Consider the following 8,409-nt stretch of genomic DNA (forward strand, 5'->3'; position numbering starts at 1 on the left):
TTTTTCAGAAGTGCTCCCCCACAAGAAGTTTCTTTGGATGGTGTCAATATTTTTTAGGGTAGCTTTTGGGAGGCTGTAAATTTGCATGACATGATTAGGGATTGCTGCAAGGGTGGATTTTATTAGGGTAGTTCTTCCTGCTATAGTCAGGAGGTTTACTTTTCAACCCTGTAGTCTACTGTTGAGTCTATCAATAATATGTTGGAAATCTTTTTTGGATCGATTTGAGTTCAGGATTGGGAATCCCAGGTATTTCCCTACTTCATTTGAGGATCTCATGGATAAACATTGGCTGATGCAATCCTTATTTCTGGAGGAGGTAATTTTGGAGAAGATAATTCTTGACTTTTAGAAATTAATGGATTGACCTGAATAGTTGCAAAATTTATTAAGGGTGTCTATTATTGAGTTGCATCTTTTTTGGTTGGCTTCTGCCATTAAGATTAGATCGTCTGCAAAGAACAGGTGAGAAGTTGTGGTCCTTTGTTAGATATTTTTATGGGGATCCAATTGCAGCAGTCAATTTCGTGGTGGATAAGCCTAGATAGCATTTCCATGCAGATTATGAACAGGTAGGGGGATAGGGGGTCCTTGCCTAATCCCCCTTGTGGGTCTAAAAAAATCTGTGCTAGACCCGTTTATCAAGATGGAAGTTGAAGTGGTAGAGATACAAGACATTATTAGGTCTATTAGGTCTTTGGGAAAATTTAAGAAAATTGGTGAGAACCTTACGAAAGACCATTCTATTTTGTCGAAGGCTTTTTCCAGATCTATTTTAATTAACATTTTTCCTTTCTTCCCTTTAGTTCTCTTAAAGTAGGTCATTACTTCGTTCACAATGATGGCATTATCAGAGGCCCTTCTCCGTTTTAGGAAGCTAGTTTGAGTGGGGTGTATGACCTTTGGGAGGAGTGGTTTGATTCTATTAACTATAATTTTTGTAATGATTTTGTAGGCAGTGTTACAGAGGCTTATAGGTCTAAATTGTTTTATAGTTTTCGGATTCTGACATTTTGGAATTAAGCAAATGTAAGTTTTGTTCATTTCCTCCACCATCTTTTTATTTCTAAAAGTATCCTTACAGAAACTAATTAAGGAATTTTTTGTTTCATTCCAGAACTTTTGGTAGAAGAATGGGTGAAGACCATCCGGTCCTGGAGCTTTATAAGGCTTAAAAGAGAAAACTGCTTGTTTAATTTCCTGGAGAGTAGGTCCCAAGCTTAGGGCAGGATGGTCCATGCTATCAAGAGTAGCATATTAGGACATTGGCGTTTGATTTTTAGTGGAGAAAACCTAGCTTGTGGTAAAGAGATTTTTAAAGAAATCAGTAATTAAAGGGATGATCTCTTTTTGGTCGTAAAGCCAGTTGCCTCCCTCATCTCTTAGGCTAAGGATTCTATTTTTTCTTCTACGTTGCATTATGGTAATGTGGAAGAATTTTGTGTTTGCGTCTCCCTCATTTAGCCATTGTATTCTTGACTTGAGCTTCCAGAATTCCTCTTCTAGTTTTAGAAGTCCATTAAGGTCTTCTGTTAGGGTTGATTCCATGTCTCTTAGGAATTGACTTGTAGTATATTTAGGAGATTTTTGAATCCCGTTGAGCCTAGCTAAGGTGATATTTTTTTTATAGAAAATGTTCCCAAAGGTATTAATGTTCCAGGTTTTTACTTCTTTTGTGAAATTTTCAATAGCCATTATAAGAGAGTCATGGATATTCCAATTGGCTTCTACTAGATGTTTAAAAGAGCGGTGGGATAGCCACATTGATTCTATTCTAAAGACTTTGTTTTTACGGGATATAATTCTCTTTAAGTCTAGTTTAATAGGTTAGTGGTCCGAGTAAACCCTGGTTAGGTGTGTTACTTGTGCTTCAAGGTATAGATTGATCCAGTTTGGATTGGCCATGTATCTATCCAACCTTTCCATTATTATTAATTTAGAATTTTTTCATTTATTTGATCAGGTGTACTTAGTACCCTTAAACCCTAGGTCTAGGAGCCCACAGTAGTCAATACAATTGATAAAATTGGAAACCCTACTGTAGTTAACGGGTAGTTGATGATAGGTTATAATTACGTATTTTAGTCGATTATTACACTCGAATTTACTGCACTTTGATTGAGTTTAAGCTTTAATCGCTAGTGTCTTGGACTAACTGTGTGTTTTATGCCTTGTAGGAGTGATTCCGAGCTATATAGATGTTATGAAATGAATTCAAGTGATTTGGAGCTTTGAATTCTGAGTAAAAGCTCAGGGAATTAAGCCGGAATCGTGTTTAGGGGTCAACGGATGATAGTTAGAGCGAACGAAGAATCGAGTAGGCATATTGCGCATTGTCTAGTAAAATGGATATAACTAATTTCTCAGAACTCCATTTGGTCTCCACAATATATGGTTGGAAAGCTAACTCAAAGGGCTACAACTTTCATATTTTATGTTTTTCCAGATTCCAAAGGGAACGGGGCTAAACGCGCAAGAATTGAGCCAAAACGAACGAAACCGGGAAAAAGGGCCAGTTGGGCGCCACAGGCAGCGCCTGGCGCCATCTGTGGCACCGAAAACAGTGTGCCCAAATAATGGGGCGCCGTGGAGAGCGCCTGGTGCCGGGCTGGGTGCCGGTGACGTAAAATGTGTCCTATTTCGCCCGGGACAAGGTTATTTCGGCCCTAGACCTACCCAACACGCATAAAAGCAAGACTAAACCTATTTTTGAAGGGGGAGACGCCACTTTGGAGTAAAAACACACACGGGATCGTGAGGAAGCGGAGAATTCTCAGTTTTCTTCATCTTTTTCTAGTATTTTCAATTGATTCAATAATTATGCAATTGTTTGATTACATTATGAGTGGCTAAACACCCATTGTTCTGGGGTTGTGATTTAGCCATGAATATTGTTGTTTGATATTAGCTTGACCTTGATTATAATTCACCAATATATGGTTGTTTCTTCAATTCTATGTTTAATTGCTTAATTGTCTGGCCAGCAGTTAGGTTCTATTTACTATCTATGCTATGCTTGGGAAAGCCGTGTTTAGATTAGAGAAGAATTGAAGAGAGCATGATCTTAACCCTTAGGGGGGCGGATTTGTGGTTAGGATAGTAATATACCTAGTCACCGTGCTTAATTAAATATCGTGATCTTAATGCGTTCTTAATAGATTGATTTCATAGAAATATAGGAGTTAATCTATTGAGAATAGGTGAGTAGTACTTCGGGAGAAGGCTATGAGAGCATTTATCGATAACAAGGGAATATTTTTCAAGCTTCTGCAATCAGGCGCCCACCTGGATAACAAGGGAATATTTTTCAAGTTTCTGCAATCAGACGCCCACCTGGATAACAAGGGAATATTTTTCAAGTTTCTGCAATCAGGCGCCCACCTGGATAACAAGGGAATATTTTTCAAGTTTCTGCAATCAGGCGCCCACCTGGATAACAAGGGAATATTTTTCAAGTTTCTGCAATCAGGCGCCCACCTGGAGAACAAGGGAATATTTTTCAAGTTTCTGCAATCAGGCGCCCACCTGGATAACAAGGGAATATTTTTCAAGTTTCTGCAATCAGGCGCCCACCTGGATAACAAGGGAATATTTTTCAAGTTTCTGCAATCAGGCGCCCACCTGGATAACAAGGGAATATTTTTCGAATTTTGCAATCAGGCGCCCACCTGGAGAACAAGGGAATACTTTTCAAGTTTTAGCAATCAGGCGCCCACCTGAAGAATAAGGGAATATTTTTTTTAAGTCCAGCAATCAGGAGCCCGCCTGAAGAATGGAGGCACATATTGCAAAAAGCAGCAGTCAAACATCACACAGAGGAATAGTGAAGCATCTACAATCACAATACAAGGCGACAACACAAGAATTCCAGTGGAAAGATACAAGTTCAAGGCAACACAAAGAGCAAGTTAGAAGGCATAGATAGGACTTTTTGTAACACATAGTTTAGACTAGCTTCTTTATTTTTGACATGGTGTAATAAGGAGGTCAGCGAGCAGCAACAGTAACAACAGCAGTGTGATCACAGCTCCTGGTAGTCCCAGCTACCAAACCTTCCCGAACTACACCGACCTGATTCCTGTTTAGCCCAGGATATGTAGGCAACCTCTGAAGCAGGGTGCGGTCAAGCCTTTTCAAACCGCTTCACACGGAATACGCAGGCGGGCAAAAATCGTTCATTTCTGCTCACTTATCTTTGCACGAAAACTCTTCGTGTTTCCGGGCAAAGAGGGGCAGCTGTGAGCATGTGATTTTTGCCCTAAGCAGTAATTCCCAAAATTTCAAGCAAAATAATTTTCCTAGTATTTTATAATTTTGTGTGAGTTTGGGGGCAGTCTTTGGTAATTGTCGCATTCATTTTGTGCATTTAATCCACAAAAAATACCAAATATGCATTAGTATTTAAGGATTTAATTCCACGATTTTAGTATTAATTAGTCTTAGAATAAAATACAAAGAAATTGCAAGAAAATAGTCTGTTGCATTACTAGCTATTGCATTTGTTCTAAATAGAGTTACAAGTAAATTCAGGGATTAAATAGCCTAATTAGGTTTTTATTTTGTGTAGACATTTTATAAAAAATCAGAAAATAAAAAAATACAAAAAAAAAAAACAAAAAAAAAGGATGCAAAGCAAAGTAAGGAAAATAATGCAAATTGCCCGGATTGGGCTATTTGTGTTCAGTCCAAATAAAAACACCCCAGCCCAAGTTTCCCCAGCCCAAGTCTGCGCAGCCCAATACCCCACCCGGTCCAGTCCTCTCCATAACAAAACGACGTCGTCTTGACGTCGTTTAATCACAACCGTCCATCTCCCCATATCCAACGGCCCAGTTTTGGTCTCGAGTTTTAAATAAAAGTGTCCGAATTATTTAGAAAAATTTGAGANTAGTCTTAGAATAAAATACAAAGAAATTGCAAGAAAATAGCCTTTTGCATTACTAGTTTTGCATTTGTGTCGAATAGAGTTACAAGCAATTTTAGGAATTAAAATAGCTTAATTAGGTCTTTGCTTTGTTTAGGCATTTTATAAAAATCAGAAAAAATAAATAAATACAAAAGAAAAAAATACAAAAAAGGGGAAAAGAAAAGAGAAAAATTAAAAATGGTCTTAAGTAAAGACCACATTTGGGCCAAAATCAAGTAGCCCCAAACAAAAACACCCCAGCCCAAGTCTGCCCAACCCATCCCCTGTAACCCGGTCCAGCAACCCCATCCAAAAACGACGTCGTTTTGCCCAGTTGAATCTCATCCGTTGATCCGTCAAAGATCCAACGGTTGGGAACTAAATCTGAAACCCCTTATAACTGTCCGAAAATTAATTAATCCTAAAAAAACATAACTCACCTTCCTCGTACCCCTGTAACGCCGTCACTGTCTCCGCCTTAAACCACCGTACCCCACCGTCCCTCCGCCGTCCGCCGCCGGCCGGAAATCGCCGCCGCCGGCGGCGAAGCTCCAATCAACACCAAAAATACACCACAGATTCGTCTTCCTCTCCTCTTTCCAACCCCCATAATATCATCCTCCAATTCCTAGCCAAATCCCTCAAATATTGAATCAAAAGTTCCGGCCAAAATGCAACTTTATCCAAACCGGCCCAAATTCACACCCCATAGTCCCCATGGCTTCCTCATCGTCAATCCCTAACCAAAATTGCTCAAATCTTGCTAGAATTCCTCCAATTTTAGATCTTAAAAACTGTAAAAACCCTAACTAGAGAACCTTGGGGATTTCTGACCGTAACCTTCCTAATCATGTGGGTTCTTGTGAAAATACATGATTAGGTATGTTACGTGTCAAGAATCCTCGAGGATTCAAGCAACAAGGTTGGCCGAGTCTTTAATCCGATTAGGTATGCTATTTTTCTTTTGTTCTTGTGTTCCAGTAATTATTGCATTTAATGCATAGCAGTAGTTTAATTTTGAATGTGCTTTAATCTTGATTTAATTACTGTTCCAAATTTGTTCGAATATTGCCTGGTAAATGGCAGTGTGATGTTAGTTCCAATTTAAATTGATAATTGTTTCTTAATGCAATATTTAGGGTTGATTGATTGGTTATAGCTGATTTAGGTTAGACAAAATTAACCATAGTCAGTATTAAGTTAATTAAAGGGGGCTTGGGTAGTCTAGCAATTTCAGGAGGCTTAAAGGGTAGTTTGGACATGGGAAAAGGGTACTTTCAGCAGGATTGGTAGTTTTTGAAGAGGTTTGAGGGTAGAATAGGGATTGTGATAGGCATGGAACTTTCTAGGAGGGACTATAGTGTAGATTCTAATAAACTTAGGTTAGTTTCTTGCATAACAAGTCAGAAATAGTGGGGTAAACACTGAAATTAGAATAGGGACTAAGGGGGGTAAAGAAAATCTGAAAATTGGACTTAGTTCACCTATAAATAGGCAGTCATTTTGCCTTGAGAAGGAAGTTTTGGAAGTTGAAGAAAGAGGAGGGGGTCTGAAAGTTTAAGAGGGGAAAGGGAAAGCATTCAGGAGAAGGAGGAATCAGAACTGAAAACCAGAAAAAAAAAAAACAACACAACAAAAAATACAAAAAAATACCTACTCTTCCATCGGAAATCTTTGGGGTGTTCATTCTGTGATAAATCATGAACAATTATGTACTCTATTTGAATTGCTAAACTGAATCTGGGTAGTCAATCTGGTGTTTGCAATTGTTGATGTCTTGGATCATTGCTGGAATTTCAATCCCATTCATGAGCTTGCTGTGTGGATTGCATTAATACTGCCTTTCAATTTCTCCTGGGCTGCTGTTGCAAATTGTCACTGCTACTGATTTTCTCCTTTTCTTATTTGCAATTACCAGGTACACATTTGAATCTGCCCTGCTATAATACTGAGCTTGAAAATGGAATGCAAATATTCACTTGTTTTGCTACCTGGACTGTGGTGTATTGTTAGGCACTAGACTTAATTTCATAGCACATTGTCACTTCAATTTTGTTCATGTATAAGCCCTGGACTGTATAAGCAAACTGTTTAGCTAAATGGTTTGGGACTGTTTGAATATGTGGACAGTCGAACTAGCTCATTGCTCTCTTATGGGCATGTGAATTCTGCAATGTTAGTTTTAGTTTGGTTTAGGTTATGCTGCTAGCGTAATGTAGCTTGAATTCGAAATTAGGCATGNCAGGCCATGAATTGGGCCTAATACGACACAACTGTACAGTGGCAGGCCCAATATCTTCATGTTTTCTTTTAAAATTAAAATCTCTTCGTTGAGGCCCTGGGGCTTGACCTCGGAAGCCAGGTCTCATTGAATGCCAAGCTGGGCCTGTTTAAGGCCCATATTTGAAATAATAATATGAATAGTTCTGAACATGGGATTGAACAGCACTTTGGGCTAATTACCGAAGCCCAGCACACTGAAAGCCTCGCCGGCCTATCGAAGTTGCTTTTAAATTTAAGGATACTTGAATGGGATTAACAGTTTGGGCCTCCTGAGTAGCACATTCAAATTAAGAGGTTCTTCTTCTTGTTTAAGTGTGACTTGAGCTTGAGGCCCGAATTATGTGAATGTTAGTTTGTCACAATTAATCAACTAAGCCCCTTAGGTACAAAAGAGATGGAAATTGAATACGTTTAGCTTAGCCTTTAAATAAACACGAGATGAGCCTCGCAAAAAATAAAATCCCAAAACGCATGGCCTTCATTTTAATTATTTTTAACTCTTTTGGAATTTCGAAGCGTGCCATTTAGTGGATTTCCATGGCCCTCGCAAAGTTAACAACGCGTAGTTGCTTTAGGCGCGTTATTTTAATAATTTTACCTTCCTGAATACGGGTGCACATTTATGTGACCCAAATCCCAAATCTCAACGAAGTCGAAGTGTGTTAATAATCACGGGTGCACTGGTGCGACGTGGTTCAAGACGCATTTTTCACGACGTTGCAATTCTCTTAAAATAACAATGACAGTGGTCCAAAGTTAAAACACATAGGTCAAAACATGTACTAAAATCAAATATGTAGCCAAATCCGACAGTTGAGCGACCGTGCTAGAACCACGGAACTCGGGAATGCCTAACACCTTCTCCCGGGTTAACAGAATTCCTTACTCGGATTTCTGGTTCGCTGACTATTAACAGAGTCATAATTTCTTCGATTCGGGATTCAACCGGTGACTTGGGACACCATAAAACTCCCAGGTGGCGACTCTGAATTCTCTAAAAAATAACAAATCCCGCTTCGATTGTCACTTCAAGTTGGAAATAACTCCCTTTACTACGCCTTTGCGGGTGTAGTAAACCTAAAAGGAGGTGTGACACCCCCTAATAGTACTTAAAAAAAATAAACCAAAGTTACAGGAGTAGACCTAATTAAGCTAGAGAAACATAATGGAAGTGCATGAAATAAACTACTCTATATTTACAATGAAAATGACTTAGTTTT

Source organism: Nicotiana attenuata, chromosome 1 (genome assembly GCF_001879085.1).
Source record: "Nicotiana attenuata strain UT chromosome 1, NIATTr2, whole genome shotgun sequence".
NCBI classification, from domain to species: domain Eukaryota; kingdom Viridiplantae; phylum Streptophyta; class Magnoliopsida; order Solanales; family Solanaceae; genus Nicotiana; species Nicotiana attenuata.